General features: G+C 34.5%; 1 protein-coding gene across 4 annotated transcripts in view; it reads right to left on the minus strand.

Moving 5' to 3' along the window:
• LOC139993634 (uncharacterized) overlaps positions 1-21,790 on the minus strand; it is a 98,470-nt gene that overhangs the window by 71,503 nt on the left and 5,177 nt on the right. The window contains exon 2 of one of the 4 annotated variants that reach the window (XM_072015544.1): positions 9,797-9,911. The exons of the other annotated variants lie outside the window; for them this stretch is intronic. The gene's annotated coding sequence lies outside the window, so the exon portion shown is untranslated. The remainder of the gene's footprint in view (positions 1-9,796; positions 9,912-21,790) is intronic. 4 annotated transcript variants of the gene reach the window in all.

Genomic DNA, 21,790 nt, shown 5'->3' on the forward strand with positions numbered 1-21,790 from the left:
ATAATTTGTCTGGTTTATCGTTTGAACCGAGTACAATTTATCTGGCAAACGGAACAGAACTAACTCAAAGACCACGCGTCGAGCGTTCGCTAAAACTTTGCTCCAATAAACACAGCTCTGCCGTATTTTATTTAAAAAGCATAGAAAATTGAAAGCACCGTGTCTGGAAAAAACTTTAAGAATTTTAGATGAAAATTCATCTAAATCCGATGGAGGTCGTAGGTATTACGTTACACCGGCCTTTTATTCATTTCTCATCGATGAGTATCCAGGCAACTGGGCCACAGGAATCCAATGGACTCTCGGTTCGACCAAAAGGCACGGAACCATGATCCAGGCGCTTTGTTCCAAAGGAATTCCGGGAATTTAGTTCGTTCGTCGTGTATATCGACGGGATAAGGTGAATCTGTCCAGGTTTACGTCACGTATCATGCACATATAATTTCTGATGCGTTAGATTGTGCGCACCGCGATGTGCATAATGTTGATTGACGAGGATCGATGCGGCTATTAATACAAGGGACTTGTCAACGCTTCAACATCGAAAGAGACTTCGTGATACTGCGTCAAATTCTAGTAATTCTCGTTTGCCTACGAAACTTGTAAGAAACTCTTACGAATATTCTGTGTTTTATGCCGGAAGCCTAAAAATTGCATTGACGATATAACGAGACTCAGCTATCATGATTTTATTCGTAAAGCTTGAAACAAATATGAAAATGCTTACGACAAACTGCAAGATACATATTCGTTGTATATATTTGGTAGAAATTATAAAAATAGTTAATTATAAATTACATTAACAAACCTCAATATTCATCGAGGCTAATAGTATACAGGATTAAGCTGGCTACTCATGTTGTATACTAATTTTATACTAAATACCTTATCATTTCCGTACATATGTTCAGATTGATTTCAAACGATCGATATAATCACGACAGTGTGTTTCTACAGAGCAAATGAAATTTCCAAATCTTCTGTGCAATACATACGACATGGACATAACACTTTTCTGTGATAAGCGCTCAAATACAAATTAGATGCGATAGAAAAATTATGCGAAAAATTCTCAAACTCCAAGCACATTTCCTATAATTACCTATCCTTGCACATTCGTTATAATATTGCGCTAAGCATATGCACGACTACAACAACCATCAAATCATCGCTCGATTGTAAGATCGCTGTAATTTTAGTTTCGTCGAAAGGAAGCAATTGTGATCAAACGCTTCTATCGTAAATTTTCTATCTATTTTCTTCGATACACGAAACGAGATTTTCCTATAAAACAAGTCCATTTTTTGTTTTCATTGATCGTTTGAAAGGTGAAAAAGCAGAAAAACCAGAGGCAAAAAGTAACATTTACAGACTATATTTCGCTTTAGGAAATAAGGGAGAAGGAAAGAGCGACATTTACGGTGATATTTTCAGTATTCTGTGTACATTTCAACGAACGAGGATCCGAAGCGCGTGTCGCGTAAAATTGGAAAGGCTTTTTCGAGTCGTTAAGTAAATCCTGATAAGCGGAACATCTAACGTGGCTCGTTAAAAGTGTTCCGCCGGTGTTCGAACGATGCTCATCGTTTATTATTTCCGGACGTGACTTCGCTTCCGCTATCGGTTCTCAATGAAAGCGGTTAAAAATATACATTTTGAACCGCTATCGCTTAACGATGATACACGTTTTGCTGTAAGCCGTTGAAGAAAATAAAATATTTAAAAAATTTGTAAATTCCGGGGATCGACGCTGCTACGTTCTTTGAATTTTTATGTCTCGATAATTCGTAATTTTTGTAAGAGGAATATTATTATCATTGAGAGAAATTTGTTTCGTTAAACGAACTTACAAATTTCCAAAATGAACCCCGTTACTTTCTTTGAATTTCTATATCGGAATCTGTATCTCGTTTTAAGAAACAAAAAGATTTTTGATATTTCGAAACACAACGAAAAATTACTTTATATTATTAACTTTATATTGACGTAATAATTGTTTTATTTTTCCCTAAATCTGAGATATTTGTTAGTGATAAAAAAAAAAAAAAAAAAAATGATTCGAGAAACACAGGAGAGCGAAGAATTTTACAACAAATGTATTTATATGTTAGAATTATTGGAACGAAAGATTTGTAAACTAATATTCTAACAATGTTTCTGATATTTTATTTCGTTCTTCTTGATAGAAAGAAAATTCCAGGGACTTTTCTTTAAATTCAACAATAATTCAGACGTAAAATATAGGGCTAGTATTTCAATGAAATTCCTTACATTCTATTCTTCGTATCGATTTGATGTCCCCAGAATTTGGATACTTTTTTTTTTTTTTATTAAAAAAATCAGAATAAAGATTTGAAAGGTTTGGCAAACGACGAGCATTTCATCTTTTTTTCTCCCTTGTTTTGGAACGTCCTTTGCAGAATGATAAATATGTTGAATTTCCAGCAGACGGTAAAAGCGCTGGAAAATTATGTGATTTTATATCCGACTCTCAAAAATGCTGCCGCAAACCGGCATACATCTCCGTATCGCATAAAATTCGAGGCTATCTTCGCTCGATATCCAATTTTTTGAGCCTTTATACATTGACCCAATTCCTCCTCAATACAGTAAAAGCATGGTGATACAATAAAATATTGCAATAAAAATATAAGCAACAGGAGTTAAGAGAATGAAAAGAAAATAGCAATGGAATATAATATTCAAGATCTTCTCGTTAGAAAATCGCCAATTAACACAAAAATTCATCGAAGCTCGATCTTCGCTCGATGTCTCCAATTTTTGAGCCTTTACACATTGACCCAATTCTTCCTCAATACAGTAAAAGCATGGTGATACAATAAAATAGTGTAATAAAAATATAAGCAGCAGGAGTTAAAGAAAAAAGAAAAGAAAATAGCGATGGAATATAATATTCAAGATCTCATTGAAAAATCGCCAATTAACACAAAAATTCATCGAAGCTGGTGCTATCGAAGCAGGCTCAAACTAACCCGGATTGGGTCGCGTTAATTGAGCCAATATTTATTTTTAATCGACCCCGATAATACGAATCGTCCTACCATGCAAATCCCTTTAGTGAAACTAACCAAACCTCGATTTCCGCAACACCAACTTTCAAAAATGTTAATCCCGCATAAAATATAGAATTTCGACAATAACTTTTATTTTATCCATAGACAATCCTACGTTGAAGTTGATGAAATAATGCAATTTTTTAGATGCGTTTTTTTTTCGATCAGACCATCGGCTGATTGTTCTACGGAAACGTTTAAAGAGATAGAAAGAAAACGAGTTATAGGTTTCACAAATGTCTGTTTGCAGGGGGGGTTTTTCTGTCGAGGTTACGACGGTTAGTCGATGAAATTTTCAGCGTGTGTATAACTGTCATAAATCTTCGAAATGTGTTGCTTGAATTTTCATTACAGGCTGAAATAAAAAAAAGCTATAAAGAATGAACTATGCTTTTACCGACCAATTGCAATTTCCTGAGCAAGTACACGACATCTGGTAAACTAATCCTTTTAATTCCTCAAAGAAAGTTTGGCCCAACCTCGAAGAAGTTGTTCCATATTGAAGAGTATAATATATTGTACGTATGCGTATTAATATCAGCTACCGTGTCTTGCTTCTATTTTTTCTAGGAGAAAATTCTGTTGCATAAATTTCGACAACTGCTTAGATAATCCTGTGCCATGCTGTAAGAAGTTCCAATGTATTTACAAAGTCGAGATATTAATATCTAAAGTTACGTTTAAAAAATTCAAATTTGTTGTTTCAAATCTCTTTTCTAACACAAAACTGGTGAATCAAAGCTCATGTTATTTTACATATTCCATGTTGACTTTGGTATTTTGCAGGCAAAGTTTATTGTATGAAAAACGTGGACATTTGTCTTATCGTCGTTTCTACATACAACTTAAAATTGTCAACTCTATATCAGATTTAGCTCACTTTTGCAAAGCTACGACGTTGCTACCTCTTACACCAAGTCACAGAATCCTACGACTCTTATTATACCGATCGACGTAAAACCATTAAAACAAATTTAACGCTCGTTTTTCATTCCATTTAAACATCGCGATCATATTGCTCGATCCGCCCTCGACAGTTTCATTTTCTACCACTGATCGGTGTATCGAAATTCTCAGCTTCCCAATAGACGTACTCCGCGTCCATTGCTCGGGGATCAGAGCTACGAGCACTCTCGCTGTCGTATTCTATGGAACAGGACCACGAGGACGAGTGGGAATGGTCGTACGGACGGTTGGAGAAGGAAACAAAATTTCACAAATGTGTTTCCATCTGAAATTTTTTCCACGACCGGCATCAGCCAGCTATTCGCGATACTCGTTCGTGGCATAAGTCGTTAAATAAATCTCTAAATCACCAGCGTCGAGTCTACAGGCATCCCTCGTATTATCAGCGATCCTCGAGCCATCAGCAAGCGTTTGAGACGCGTGTATGTTCACGCACAGAGCGGACCTAGGCATTTCGTGTACTTTAGGGAAGCTTCCCCTGGCTATTTAACCGAAGCTCGTCGAAATTTACGGCCAACTTGGAACATTTGCGGAATACGAAAAGCGTTCCGCGATATTAGGAGCTACATACATAATAGAAGATGCCGGCAGCTGAATGGAAGACGCTGCTGATACACCGTGTTGGAACTTACGTAGTGATTTTACCTCGAAACTTAATCCCAAGGGATAGTTATCGACCAGGGTTATTCTCGATGGATGCACGTACGCGACTTTTGCAAGAGTTTCCCGTGAGATATGGACACCGCCGTGTCTTAGGTTTTATTCGGCGTCTATTAGTACGGATACAATTTTGTACACATATTTGTCAGAAAGTCCTAAGTACGAAGATGGTGAATTTTAAATTGCACCTTGGTATATTGGTACTTTCTATTACGTACTTGATATTTCCCAAGTCTGAATCTGATTTGCTGTAGCCGTGCTAAGATCTTTGGAGTTGGAATAAACGAGCATTGCAAATATTGTCATTGCCACCTAATGATAAAATCCGTAACCACATAGTTGCCAACCCAATAGCAGTGTGATGTTGCGGGGAGAATTTGAATTTGAAATGGGCGGGATACTTAACGTTTTCCAGCTCTGAAGCTAATTTGTTATAACCGTGCTGAGATCTTTGAACTCGAAATAAATCAGCATTGTAAATGGCAGTGCGAGGTTGCGGGCAGAATTTGAATTTGAAATGAGAGGAATTTTAGAGTATAATTTTGAGATTAAGGAAGTTCAGATGTTTGGAAATAATAATTAGTGGATCGTGGATTTTTAAATGAACAGAGGTATAGAAAATATCGAAAGTACAATACTCGTTATAATTTTCATAGGATGAAACAAATCTCCGGGTAGATTCCATCTCTTTAGTTGTATACATAAAGATACAAATTTATACAAATATCTACAACGTAGAAATGAATCATGCTACAGAATCAAAGATAGGAATAAAGCGATAACAAGTAATAATTAGACCGTAAATTCTTCGTAGAAATTTACATTTTGATGAACGAGAGACAATAACACATCGAATCGAGTTTCGTTCGATTCCAGTACAACATGGCAAATATCGAGTAATTAACGCTCGGTATTCAGAAGTATAACGCATAAAATAACTCCAATATGCTAATTAATTAATATGTTGCATTTTAATATTCTAGCAACGTGAAATGATTATTCATTATACACTCAGTGTGAAAATTAAATGTCCTCTCATTATCATAGAATTCCACGAATCTTTAATGACCTGAAACCAGCTTGAAAAACAAATCTCAATGATAATTTGTATTTATTAAAACGAATGTAAAGGAAGAATGTCAACAAGTGTATAAGCTCAAACCTTTCATCTTGACGCAAACTGATCTTTTCAATCAAATCTCTCTGTTTTTAGCTGTATCCACGACACCTACGAGCGAGATTCTTTTAACTAGATTTTGTTATTACTTTCGACGTAAATGAAATCCTACAGGAAAGGATTTCAATGATCCGTAACAATACGCTGTTTCAATCTCGAAATGCCTGACCCGTGACATTAATACAATGAAACTTCAAATTCACGTGCTTACTGTTTCACGACCGTCAAACTCGTGGAATTGAACGCTTTGTTTCTATCGAAATATCACAGAAGAATAGAATAAATATTAGGTTGTCCGAAAAGTTTCTTTCGTTTCATAAGGTGAAGAATTAGATTAATAGATGAACAATTTATATTATTTTATTGAATTAGGTATGATCCATTTCGTTATATTTCTTGTTAGAATTTAATCTTAAAGTTAAGATTAATAATCTGTGGGAGACACAATGTTTATGTTAAAATAATATTCAGTGATATTTATTAAACAGAACTACAGAACCAAATGTATATAAACGAGTGGACATAATTAACAACGTATGGAAATTATTGATTTTTAGCCAGTTACACTTAGACTAGACTTAGGTAGTGACCCATGATCCCTTAAATATTTTGAATCCCACTCTCTATACAATAATGAGTATGACCTGTGTAAGTGTCCTGTTCAAATGCCTGTGTGGGTGTCTGTGTAAGAGTGTGCCTATGCGTGAAATATCATTATATTGCAACATTTCTATTATTACGTTCGTGCAGAATTCAATAAACTAATATAAAACAAAAAACATTGTGCGTCTATTATTTCCTTATAAAACGAAAGAAACTTTTCGGACAACCTAATAATAAAGAGCCACATGATCTGTTATTTGTCGTCAGGGAAGAACGAAACAACAATGAAATCTTCACAATACGTTGATATCTTTACAATTTGTAGTTTTCAAAATCAAATATATTTCGCTCTGTGAAGAAAAGATTTTTTTTCGTTAATTAATAATAATATGTTTCTTCGGATAATTCTGTAAAGAAAACACAGACATAAAATTGTCAACTATTTTTACTAAAAATATATCTATTGTTTAGTCAATTAAAAAATTTATTCAAATGTAGCGTTGTGTATAATGAGTCGAGTTAAAAATTCCAAAAAATTAAACTTTCTCTGCAAAATTTCCATCGAGGATTGAATATTTGTTCTTTACTACTTTTTTTTTAGAAGCAACGATTCTCAGGTTAAGAGAATTCTTTTCGACATGCAAATTCCTTCTGCTTTAAAAATCTCTCGAGTTAATATGCCCATCGCTGGTATCCAAAAAATTCCGACAGAAAATTCCTATATAAAGTGTTGATTAAAAATTGACTACTTACATCCTACGTTCTTCCTAAAAGCAAAATTCTCAGGATAAAAGAATTCTTCGTAATATGCAAATTCCTTTTCCCTTTGAAAATCTCTCGAATTAAAATCTCCGCTACTAATTTCCAGGAATTGCCGTGAAATTTCTATCAAAAATTCAGTCCGTTGATATTGTATCTTTGTTTATACGAATATTCGTTTTTTTTTTTTATTTCTCTTGAACAAAATTCTTAATTACAAACCATACTGTACACAAAAATTTATTTAAATGCGATATTTATTAGATTCTACTAAACATATCCTAATCGCCTAAATACAATACTAAAATGGTACAACAGTACAGCATGACCTAATTAATTCGTTCAACGTGCTACAAAAAGAGGACTCCGGCAATGAAGCTGCAGATTTTCTAAGCTCTGCAATTCTGATATTGGTTCGTACGATCTATTCTGTTAGGTTGTTTAAAAAATGTCTTTCGTTTTATGAGGAAATAATAGACGCACAACGTTTTTTTATTTTATATTATTTTGTCGAATTACGTACGATCCATTTTGTTCTGTTGAGATAAACACCGCGACATTTCACACACCTGGTTTCACGTTTGTACGAAGGTGCACCGTTGTAAAAAACACGTTTGCGAAAGAAAAACACTTTTCGGACAACCTAATAATTCGATAGGTTCTGTTCCATCGATCATTCTCGCCGTGGACATCGATAACCATGAAAGCTGCACGTGACCTTAAACACGAGATAAAAATGGAAAAAGATACTCTTAACTGGCGAAAATCCATCACGGTATATAAATTTCTTCTGTTTTAAGAATCTGCCAGCCTTAGGAAACCCTTCGTTGGCCCCGAAAAATTTCGTTTAACCCATTTCTTGGCTTGGCTCGCGAAACCCTGAGAAGTTCCTTTCTCGCTCGCGTGGTAATAACCTCACGGCCGAACAAAGAGTACGAATGGTCGACGTGAAAGGGAAGAAAGGACCTCGATAAAAGTCGCCAAGTATCAAAGAGGAGAAAAGAGGGGAAAAAAAGAGAGAAGGAAAGAAAAAATTGTGAGACACGTGTGGTTGAAAAGGCGTGGCCTTGAACCACGACCTCGTTGCTATTCCTTGCGTTTCACGATATTGTACGCGGTAAAAAGGATACCACGGGTCAGAGTAGATAAGGAGGGACCTGCTGGCGTAGGAAACCAGTTGGTCTGAGTGAGAACGAAAGAAGAAGAAAGAGATCAGCCAGGGAAGACAGAAGGGAATGAAGCAACCGTAGAAAAAGTAAAGGTTGGAGGATCAAAGTGAGATATTCGGAAACAAAGGTAGATGGAAAGGAAACTAAACGAGAAAAATCGTGACATACGAAAGAGATAAAAGCGGCTGATATATATCACGAACGAAGGTACAACTTTGTTCCGCAATTCTTACGGAAAACATAGGCAAATCTGGTTCTACCGCACCAATAATTTATTTATTGTAAGTAAGTAAGATCAGACTGCATTTCGTGTAATTTCATATTTTTATTAGCGCAACTATGGCAATGGGACGTTACTTTAAAATTTATGTCGCCCATCAAAGATTATAACAGCTGCTGTCTTTTTTTTTTTTTTTTATTACATTCTTTATTATCGCTTTTTATTATCACTTCTTATTACGCGTATTTTTTTCTTTTTCTTTTTTTTGACACGCTGTACGTTTCTACCGTTTCAGATTTTCCATAAACGCAGTCTACTAATGATATTCGCAAATTAGAACCAGTTAGAAGTACGTGACATAACGACCACTATAGTAATTGCAGGTTAAATAATACGAGTTTGGATGTGCAGATTTCATCTATCGAGGGTTGTTTAACGAAGCATTGAGTTAAATTTTGTTCTAACACGCGGAATCCTGCTATATCTCACTTGGATTTGTCGACCATGTATGAGAAATATGCATCATATATGTAATGTTCTGGTAAAAATGTTCACGAATTGTACGACATGGAAAATACGTAACTGACTGACTTAAATTTTTCAGATGAAATACGAGGCAAGGGTCTTTCCAGTACAAATCTTTTAATGAAACTTGAAAAATTACGGTTGGAATATATTATGAATGTAAATGAAAATGCAAATGAAAATGCAAATGCAGATCCTTTCTTAACTCGTATATAAAATTCAACGATATATATCCACTTTACAAGAACGATGATTCGTAGAGGTCTCGGTATTTTTAACTACAATTTCATAAACTTCCGCAATACTTTTTAATACGCGGACAATTCAAACACAAACGCATTTTACTTCTTATATCGTCACGTTGTACAAATATAGTTCTTAATTCGGAAATAATTTTAATACGAAATATTCACGCAATTTCTATAAAGCAACAGATCGGCAACGTTCACCAACGACACAGAATACGATTATAACAGATTATTAAATTATTTGCAATAAAAAAAGTGAATAAAAAAACTGCATCTTTCATAAATAGTTCGTTCCAATCGCATACATAATGTTCATATTTGTATAACATATGTGTGTCACTCGTATAATACGAAGAATATTTTCAGTGTTATATAAGGAATCGACTATACTTTACTGCGAACAGAAGTGTAGATGTTACATCTGCAGGCAGCCTTTGTTTTCCTGATTCGGCTTTTCCTTCCAGACGATACCATGGAATCCATCCTAGCGGCCTCGAAATTGGCCTTTTTCTACGGTTTAAAGACGCCAGGTGTGAGAAATATTAAATTAAAAATGACTCAAGAGAGAGAGAGAGAGAGGAAGGGAGAAAGAATGGAAGTTGTAAAAAGTTCGAAGATGAATCTTTTGGGTGAGAATGGAATAATTGTTTGCCTTTAAAATTTCTTCCTCTCTGTTCTGCCTTTTATAACATAAAATGAAGTTCTGAGAATTGGATACACAGATTATTCTTGTGAGACACTGGTGGAACTTTCCAAACGAGTACTATACTTCGCTTTTCCTTAACCCATTAAGAATCCACGTTTTGCTTTCCAATCTTTTCCAATCGATTTACGCTATCGTTATTATATATATATATATATATATCGATCGTTAATTAACATCGTGGCTATGAAGGAGAGTTTCAAGGATTCGCTCAATATTTTCCTCGTGGCTGTTCTTTCTATCTACATTTTACAATTTTATAAAATTTGCGATATTAGGATAAATCCTTGGTTGATCCTTATATGAGTGGAACAAACGTATATCCGAACAATACTCAAATTCAGTTTCCAAGAAAACGAAAAATCGCGTAAAAATATTTTCTTTCACATTCTTGGCTGATTTAAGTAGAATCGGACGCTTTCCAGGCTGACTTTGATTACAGTTGCGTACGCGTGAATGGGTGAAAAACACGAGGAGAGGACGGTCGTGTTCGCGTGAGATCGTACGTGGCGCGTGAAAATCACTGCGCGTGGAAATTTATAGGCAGAAGCCGAGTGTAAGCCACTTCGCCACAGGCACTCGTTTGTTTGAATTTCTTTTGACGGGCATACGCGCAAAGACGAGCAGCCAAGCGTGGCCACTCCAGGGGTTTTCATGAATTTTAATGCTGTTTAGCACTGCAAATCGGACCAGTTATACCAGTGGCAATCGTGCTACCAACGAAAACGGGATTGCCTGACAAGCAGCACTATTTCCTACCTTTTTTTCCCCCTTGCAATTTTTGTCTCCATAGAAAACCAAACGTTACGTTTAAGCATACGTTCCTTTCTGAGTAATGTGTTTAGTCGCTGATGTTTGAAGGTTTTATGGAGTAATTTTTCCTTTGGAAAATCGCTCGTGTTTTATTTCGAGAAAGAAAATGTCAAATATTACGTAAAGAGGAGAAATTAAGCGAGCGTTTTATTTATCGAACAGGTTTACGAATCTATGTCGAGAATGATAGTTAGTGTTTAGTAAAGGTAAGTGCAAGTAAAAGGATAATTGTAGAAACAAGTGTACTTATTAAAGTTATTATATAACTTTATTATACTTTCTAATTAATTTTCGCCTCGTTATTTTATGAGTTTTATCGTTTGCTTTTTAATCTACCAAAATACACGCTATCTTTGTTTTCACATTTTTTACATTTATCCTAAAAATCTCTTCTACGTAATTCCTATTTTTTCCATCATTTTTACTTCCTTAATTTTCCTCTGGTCTTAAAACGGACATTTTACGGCTTCGTGAAACGATGAAAGCGACAACTTATATAATAACATTGGCAACGCGGTTGAGATACGCGCGATCGCCTAATATTTGCTGAACAAGGTTGATAAACGCCAATGAAACGTTATTAGAATCGCGAGTCGGTGCTACGTATCGCAAACACATATCAAACAAATTGCGAATAAAATTGACCGCGGCCACAGTTCAGACAATTAAATAGAAGCAAACATACCAACAATTAACGTCAATTTCCATGCAAATTTGCGATATTCTCAAACATTTCATAGCGTCGCGTATTCATAAAGGTTCATAGGAAACATACATATGTACATAATAATTACAGCGAGGATATTTATTGAAATTCAGCTTCCCTTGACTTATTAAATGTTATGAACTGTGGTTTACTTTGAATACGTTTGATATTTTTTCATATTACGTGCATTCTGTATTTTTTGTATTATCGTATATATAGTAAAGTATAGTAACACATAATAAATATATATATATATAATACTTATTTTATATTACTTTTATATTCATATAAATGCATAAAAATACCAGGTCTAGTAATAACCGTAACTGCGTGTATCTAGAGCTGACGAAATTATTTTATGTGCATAGGATACGTATGTTATACGAAACATCTTGAAATTTCATAATGTCGTAATAAAACACGACTCTCTTAAATTTGTAACGACGCAATTTATCAGAAATACGTGATGGCCTTAGACGTTGAGAATTTCGAACCAGAGTTACGGATGTCTGAAGCTGCCAAAGATATCCCGTTGCAAGTTGAAACACACCCGATAATACCAAGAGCTACACAAAACCAAAATTTGCATTTCTCAGTTATTCTCCGCTCTCATAACTTTGGATTAATTTCTAATTACCGCATCTCCATAATTCCGTTATCCCTAAAATGCAAGTCAACTTCATCCTGATAAGTGAAGATGATGTCTGTAATGCTTCGTTTGGAAAAACAGAATGTGTCCTTGGATATAGTCGAGGCGTATATTAAACGTGTCAATTCGTTAATAATAAAGATACGGTTAATTAATTTAAATAAAAATTGTAATAGTCGGTTATATTAAAATCACTCTGACTATCAGGTTGTCCGAGAAGTTTCTTTCGTTTTATGAGGAAATAATAGAAGCACTACGTTTTTCGTTTTTTATTATTTTGTCGAATTATGTACGAATCATTTTATTCTGTTGAGATAAACACCGCGACACACAGACTTGGTTTTACGTTTATCCTAATACTCGCCAATTACTCTACTATCGAACTGTCCTAGACAGCACGTTCGTCTATTTATACCTACAGTTGTTATTATAAAAAGTAACTCCGGTTGACGATCACAAATAACGGCGATAATATTTTGTCCGAAGTTCATTTACCTTCGAACCTAGCAAACGAAAACAACGTTGATATTCCAAGGCACAATAATATTCAAATCTTCCATTGACTCATGTGCCGCTACATAGAATTTTATAACATTTTTTATAGCATTTTATAGTAACCTATAAATATAACCAATAATTTTTGTGAGTATTTTTAGAATAAATTTTGTGATACACGATAATTATGGATATATACATATTGAATAAATGAAATCTTCATAATCCTTCGTAAGTGCATCGACAATTATGAACAGAGTTGTGTATATAAAAATATAGTATTAATATTTAATAGTATGTGCAAAATAAGAAACATTGTTGGTGTAACGGGAAAAGCTAAGAGTAAGGAGAAAATTCTGAGAAATCGTAATTTCCTAGAAACCTAATTTTCAAACGTAAAAAGATGTTCGACAAAGAAGCCAGAAGGCGCCTCGAGTGGCTGCCTCAAGTGTGTGGAGTGAAACGTAAGTAGCAAAGGCTTGTATCTATCCCTTTGTTAGTGATCTAGTTAGAAAGTTATCTTCACCTTCTTTCGTGTATCATTTTCTCTGGTTCAAATATATGAATTTCTTTTCCTCTAAATATACGTACGAACTTCTTTCAAGTTCGAGATACGCGTGTTCTCTTTTCCGATTTATCTATCCACATGTGCACATTCCTGCGACAAAAGCAATAATGCTTCACATATTGCCAACTGCTTCCAAGAAATCTTCCAGTTTCCTTCCTACAGCATTCATTCGCAAGAGATAATATTACAATCTTAGGAAACTTCTTTTCGTAGTATTAGGTCGTCCGAAAAGTTTCTTTCGTTCTGTAAGGAAATAATGGATGCACAACATTTTCCCTTTTACATTATTTTACCGAAAGACGTATGATCCATTTTGTTTTATCAAAATAAAGATCACAATGTTCGACAGATCAGGCTTCACGTTTGTACAAAGATGCGTCGTTGTAAGAGACGTGTCTGTAAAAGAAAGACACTTTTCGGACAACCCTATACATATTCTATGTACATATATTGGGTTGGCAACTAAGCGATTGCGGGTTTTGTCATTACCACCTAATGACAAAATCCGCAATCACTTAGTCGCCAACTAGTTTCTCAAGGGAATTTTTTATACATCCAATGTAGATAGTTGCAAGCTTCGTATCGTACACCTTTCAAGCATAACATTTTTTTGTTGACATTGACGAAATACTCGTTGAGGAAGTTAACAAAGTATGTAAAATTATACTAACGCGTTCATTGCAATTCCATCTTTCAAATTCAAGAATAAGAAATCATGCAAGAAATAGTGCACGAATATCATTGTGCATCGCTGTTCGCTCGAAGAAATAAGAAACAGGAGGAACTTTTTCCTAGGGAAATACTCTTCGAACTATATGTATATCTATATATAAAACTGTTTCTATTCCATCGTTCAAAACCAAAAGTAAAAAATTATTCAGAAGGAACTGTTCTGCTTGTGTGCAACCATCCTCAACGACAGAAAAAGAAGAAGAGGGACAATGAACAGAAGAAACTCTTTCTCTCTGCAGACTTGAGAATACTGCGCTTAAATTCCCAGAGAAGAACAAAGTGTAACGAATGACAAATTAAGGAAAGTTATCGAGTTGCATGGAGTTGCTTGATCTCGTCATCGGTGTTGCACGTCTCATGCATCTCAGAGTACGTATATTACTTCGTCATTTGCATCCAGCAAAGGTATGGATCGTAACGCTGTGTCACGAAACGCGGAAGAATACCGTGGATGGAATTTCTAAGCGAAATTCTCGACCAACCCAACTCTCTCTCTCTCTCTATCTATCTATCTATCTATCTATTTATCTATCTATCTATCTCTATCTCTATCTCGTTCTATTTGTTTCTCCTGCTCGATGCTGCGCATGATACTGTGATAATACAGCTACTCCTTTAACTCGAGAGAAAAACATCCGCTCGATCCAACTTTTCTCCGGTTAACGTTATCTTCGGGATCCATCGTTCAGGTAGAACGATGGACTAGTCGAGCTTCTGAAATGGGAATTCGATACGCTGGAATTCCGTCATTTGAGGCACCATTAACAACTATCCAAACATTTTATCAGTTCGATGAGTTCTCTTCTGTTTCTTCGTTATCTTTGTCCTTTTTTCCTCTTCTTCTTTAAACGAAATAAAAAAAAAAAAAACACTGCACTTTTTCTATTATTTTAAGATTGGCTTTCCATGAATATTATCGGATGATTAAATTTACGATAACGCTGATAATTAGATAATTAATTAGTAGATTTTGATGCATTTATGGGAAAATGCAGAAATGCATAGAATGATATGAAAAAGTATACAAGATATCTAAAATATAGCACATATTATAAACGAATATTGAAAAACGACGTGCGAGATATTTTCAAGGAGATAGACACATAAGCAGATAGTATATTAAAATAATATTCTTGGAAAAGACATTGCTGAGAAGTTCAGACTAAAGAAAATTCTACATTGATCAGTAATTGATTGGAAATCAATTTTTCTAACTAAACTAAAATAAGGTGAAGATTAATTTAAAAAGATTAGAAAAATCTCTCACGCGCGGTTACGGATTAATTTATAAATTATTCAACAATTTAAAAGAATTTTTCTTGCACTATATCAATGATGCATCAAGCGTATCGATGTCATCCTATGTATATCGACCGACGTTCTACCTTTTTAATTATATTCTTGAAAATATGCATTTACATAAAAGTCCGCAGTCCACTAATGATTTATTAAAAAAGAAAATTTCCACTCCTTCAACGAAGAAAGTTTAGTTAATCCAATTACAGAAAGAGGTTCCAAACACTCGACCTTGAGCCGAGCGCATATCCGTCGGAGACTTATCGAGCCACGTCTGACCTCGCACGGATCAAACTACTAGCCTCGAGGATCCTTCACCGTCACGTCGAGCTTTTCATCTTTCGCGTCTTATTGTTAATCTCTAAAGGCTGGTTCAGACACGACCAGTACAGCAGACGAGTAGCAAGGAATTTAGTAACTTGCCGTGACTGAACACCAAGATTTTAATCCGATAGTCGAGTAAGACATTCCAGTAGTTAAGGCAAGAAGCAATTAACGTTAGTGAATTGTCGCGTGTAAACGCTAAATTTAGTCGGACAGTTTAGAGAAACGTCGTCCCAAATTTTAAGATTTCTTGGTCAAATAGGCCAACAGCTGATCGCCGATTGGAATTTATTTTAAACCAGAATGCTCGATCATCGTATGGAATAGTACACAGATTATTTTTCAGGTAACTTTGAATATTTTTTGAAAACAACGAAGAGGAAGATTTTCGCAAGGATTGAAGAACATAAATAAAATCGTTGAATTCTCCGTTTCTGTTATATAATATTAATTTATATTAACGCGGCATTTAATTTATATTAATCCAGACATCACAGCTATGCTGTGACAAATTTTACAAGTTCCGGTACAATGGATCATATCTTTGGGTAAAAAATTGCTATTGGGAATAACAATTATAAAAGATAAAAATTTCTTTCATTATCGGTAATCATTATCAATGAAAGGAGTCTTAGTTTGGTTATCAGTAACCAATATAAATGTCTGCAATTTTTTTTCTTTTTTATTTATTTAGTAACTATTATCGATGATCCGAATTTTATTTTGGTTACCGATAATCATTATCGATAAGGACAAATTTGTTTGGTTATCGCTAAACAATATCGATGATATTGGCCATACCAGTTTTAAAAGAAAGTACAGTCACTCTCTCGCGAAACAAAATTACATCGTAGAGTAGACGCATGTACACGATGCTTGCGTCAAAGAACGAATAGTTTTTTTTCTTTGTTTTGACATTTGCCACTGGCAAATAGGCGGCCGACTGACGTAATTCATTGATAATTGAACGGAATTCGATCGACTGCCCCCTGTAGAGCGTCATACTAACAGCGGATTACATTCTCTCGTTCGTCGTTTTATTTTTCATCCGATCGAACAGAGATTGTCTCTGGAATTAAAAGAAACGTAGATTGATGAAAGTCAATCGCGGACTGTTCTATTTTCGAACGAGAGTTTGTATCTATGCGTCTACGCGGAATTTCAAAATGCATAAATTCTACAGAAAATATACGATATTCTTAGATTTCATTCCTTTACAAACGTTTCTTTAGCAATTTTCCGCGATCTTATTTCTTCGGGAATTTCTCTTCAGAAGCCCGTCTGTTCAAAAAAAAAAAATTTGAAATTGCGTAAAAAGATCGGAGATTAAATAGTCTGCTCGAATAGTTGTGAATCGAAAAGCTCGGTAGGATATTTTCGCAAATTTGTGACCTTGAATGGGAAGAGAAAAATTGCTAAATCCTACTGGAAAAATATTGCTAATTGGATGGCTGTGTAGATAAACTTTAGATTAGTATTTTTAATCTGGAAATAGCTGGAGAAAAAAGAAGAATTCTTAATTTGTCGAATTAAGAAAATACTGGATGAATTATTATTTCCGAATGCTTTATCATAATTCCCTTCTGTTCGTTATAATTCCAGGCAATTTTAAAATAATTTTTATTCTACGTTAACTTATAAATTCGTTCATACTCGTCCAGGCTTTGCGATATTTTCGCTGACAGTGGAATTTCTCTCATAGCTTCCTAAAATGCGTTCATTATCCAGGGAAACAGTAATTACGTATAAACAAAGGATACCGTCTGATTAAAGGATGACTTTAATATTCATAAATCTAACAGGCAAAAATAGTCTCTGCGTGATTATTCAATTAGAAGTTTGAGAGCTCCGTTTTAATCCGAATTGCTTGCACATAAAATTGGATTAAACGGAAAAGACAAAGAAAAAAGAAAAAGTACAGTGAAAAATATGAAAGGAAGAATTAATGAAAATGATCGCTAGCATATCATATCGCAAGGAAACTCTATTCGATCGTAATGCAAGACTTCCAAGTTAATTAAAGTGATCAATTAATATAAGAAATATAAAAATATATCAGAAGAAAAATACATTTTTTGCTTCGCTGTGAAGACGACATTTCTAATTCTGAACAATCACCCTTTATTCCTTTTCACTGCAGAGAAAAATCCACATCAACTGTCTATTGACTATGTTTCGAACGAAATCAAATAGACGATTTCTACCCTTTTCTATCTAAAAATGATCTTCCTGTCTTCTTTAGAAAAAGATTCCTAAGAAAAGGCCGCAACAAATATCAAAGTAAAATTTTATTAGAATCTTCCACCAAGACATAAATTTGTCAAACGTAGAATACAATCTTCTCTTAAAATACACGCGTTTAATTAAAAAAAAGAATCAACGTCCATTAAATTTCAAAAGGAAGATTACTGTATTTTGTGTACGGAGTATGCAAGACACTAATCAGTGTCCCGTGTTATCAAACCACACATTTCCGCATAGAAAAATGCAATTTCTAGAAAAAAAAAAAAAAGAAGCTTCCAGTTCTAAAAAACCTACCCCAATTCTGCTTCATCTCGGCGAAGAAGTGACACCGACGTTCCATCCAATAAATTTCAAAGAAGACCGAGAAAACAATATCATTCCTCTTCCATTCTCAAAGATAGTCATTCCATTTCCTCGAAACCAACGGAAATGAGAATAGATAAAAATGTCGTGTCATCGATCAGCCCCCGTTCTCGACTATAGCCACTTTTATTATAAATCGATACGTCATACAAAGGACACGAAAGACGACGATGAAGAAGAAACGCGAAAGATGTTGGAGATGGATGAGCTGCTTCCTTTCGAGGGCTCTAACATATCTCCGTAAGATCGTCGCCACTACAAACAATCCTTTGGTTACGCAAACGAAAGCCGAAAGGATGGCGAGATAAATCACGACGACGTAATATTCCGACCGATTCAGCACAGTCAGTAAAATATTATGTAAAATGTAAGCGACGTTGCTCGACATGATCGAGAAGATCACGGAAAATGTAAGAGAAATTCTTCCCTATGATTCTTGTTCTACGAGATACGAGGTTCGAACGACTTTCGTGAAATGAAAATTTATGGAAAATTAGGAATATTTTAATAATTGGAAAATAGTTCTCGACTTATTCTTCGCGTCACGGAAAATCCAAGGAAGATTGAGAGAAGTTCTTCCCTAAGATTCTTGTCTACTTTCATCGGATTACGAGATACGAGGTTCGCGGAACGACTTTCGTGAAATAAAAATTTATGGAAAATTAGAAATATTTTGACAATTAGAAAGTATCTTCTAGTTTTTTGCAAGTCTTCATTTCCTATCACTCTTTGTAATTTTATAGCATTACTGCCTTCTATAAGAGATCAATTTCTTATCGATTACTTGTAATTATATGTTGTAAACATGTAAATTAGAAATCCTGCTTTTTAATTTATAGAAATAAGATTCTTTGTGTCAAAGAAATAAAAATGAAACGTACCTTCTTCTATATGTATCAAGAAATATTAAGAATTGCTTAAAACACTGGTCGAGATACACAGTGGACATAAACAAACAAAATTTAATTTTGTTACAATATTGAATCTGTATAATATACTATATAGCTTACAAAATTCTATATACTTAAATTATAAAATTCTATTCCAATACATAAATTATGAATTATACAATTACATACATATATATATATAGATTCTTTATTTATATAGAATTTTATAATTTCTGTTTCTTTCTGTCTCACTTTATATCAATTTATACATCGTATACGTATGATATTTCAAGAATATCTTACGAACTATTTACTATCTTCTCTGGATTTACCTCTAAACTATATCAACGCTCTTAAAAAAAATTGCAAAAGAATTTGCACGAATAAAAGGATAAGAAGATTCATTTCATCGCAAAACGTTTCTTCGAATTTCAATTCTCAGAAGATATTCACACGTGTAACTATGTATCGCTGCTTAAGGTTTTGCTGTAACACGAACTTGTTATCTCGAGGTCTGGATATAGCGTGTCTGAAAAAAGTCTTTCAAGGAACGATAATTCGCGGTTGGGGATCACAAAATGCCGCTCCTTTCGACCGCGACTTATTTCCCTCGGTCACGCTATACGTAGATAAAAATAATTCGAGGTTCAGGATTAATTCACTGTAAATTGATAAAAAAAAAAAAAAAGGTTCCACGTTAACCGACTTATCCATTTTTACGCTATGCGTTATTAGCGATAGTCAAACGTTAGTCCATCGGCCGTGGATACCTGTAGCTCACGCACCACTTTTGGTTCTCCGACACGATAACCTTCGCCAAACTCGCAGATTTTCATCGTGTCCAGCATGAAACGAAATTTTTCTATTTTTATCCTGTTTTTTTTTAGTTGGTCAGGAAACTTCATATAAAGTAGCTAGTCGGAGTTACGAGATCGTTGTTTATTTTTGGGTAATCTTGTCTGTTAATCTTCAATGTACGAAGCGGTGGAGGAATTTTAAGTATCGTTTAGCTGAGAATTAATTTGACGAAGGCTAGATAAGCAGGGCTGAGATATAATTCTTTTTAGAATTATGGGTTAATTAATTTAAAATTTTTTTATAGTCCTTGAGACTTTAATGAAAAGATGGATATATTAGTTTGCTGGGTTGCTGATTATTGAACGAAGGTTAGGTAAGTAGTGGATCGACTCGTAATATTTTAATTAAAAGTCGTGAGATAATTAATCAGTTTTCGAACACTCGAAAAATTTTACGTATCATTTTCAAAAATATGTAATATATTTCTACCATTTTGGAAACTTTCTGACGTTATATTTCTTTAGAAAATCTTCTTCGGAAACCTTACCCTTTCTATATATAAATATCAACTTAATGTAAAACACTGTATTTCTTATTTATTCTACAACGCTACTAGGCCAGAACAAAAATAATTTCGTTGAATCTAAAATCGTAAATACGTATCTTACGAGATTTCAGGTTTTCTACATATTTCCATTGATAATCTTCGTTTCGGTCATTCAAATCCTTTAATATTTCAGCTTCTCGGTTCCAAAGGAATCGTCCGTGGCTCCAGACTCGGAAAAATTCGACACCCACGTTGCCAAAATATATGCAGGAAGGCGCATCAAACGCATCGTTGAACGAGTACAGGAAGTTATACACCCACGTTCCACTTTGGAAAAGTTCTTCACGCGAGAAACCAATCCGTGTTCCATGCATTTTTAATTAAATAACCAAATAACGCGATACCGTGTGCCCGGATAACGTGACTCGAAGAAGAAAGTTTGCTTCTAAAGAAAACTTCGTTTCTCTTGGAAGCTCGTGTCGATACTTCCAAGATTCGATAGTAGCTCTAAGTTTATGGGATTGAAGGAGGTGAATCGATGGAAATGGGAAATCGAAGACAAGCCGTCGATAAGTGTTTAATTTTTTTAGCAGAGTTGGACGTTGATCGGGTTACTCGATTATAGGTTTCTCCTCGTGTTTTATTGGGTCAGTTTATTGGGGTGAAAGTACGGTTTGGATCAACTAAAGTCTTCGTTAAATGTATTACGCTTTCTTTTTCTTTCGACAATATATTGCTATTTATTAGACGTTAGTATCAAACCGCTCATTTTTTATGCATTTAAGGAAAATTCATAATATAAGTGCAAGAATGTACAGAATGCACACGTAATACGCAAAAATAGGACAAATGAAACGATTATTGTAGTCTTCGACGGATAAACTGAATGAATTACATCTCGACAGTTATGTGGAGAATTAAATGAAACTGATTTTATTTGGACGATATTACGATGCAGAGATTTCATTGTTTCGTTAGAAATTTTATAATTCTGTATAATATTAATTATTAGAAGTTGCATCTCTCTATTAAAGATGGGAAAAGACAATGGGAAGAAGGCAACTACAAATACGTATATTAGTTTTCTGTATGAAACTGCCTGACATAAAAATTGATTTATTTATTTATTTATTTCAACAAATGCAAGTGCAGGAATCGAAAGAAATATGAGATAAGAGAAATGTTGTAAGGTAAAAAAAGCTAGGGAAATAAAACAGAATGCAATTATGCTGTTCACCAATCTGGAAAATACAGGCACCTA

Source organism: Bombus fervidus, chromosome 13 (assembly GCF_041682495.2).
Source record: "Bombus fervidus isolate BK054 chromosome 13, iyBomFerv1, whole genome shotgun sequence".
Lineage (NCBI taxonomy): Eukaryota > Metazoa > Arthropoda > Insecta > Hymenoptera > Apidae > Bombus > Bombus fervidus.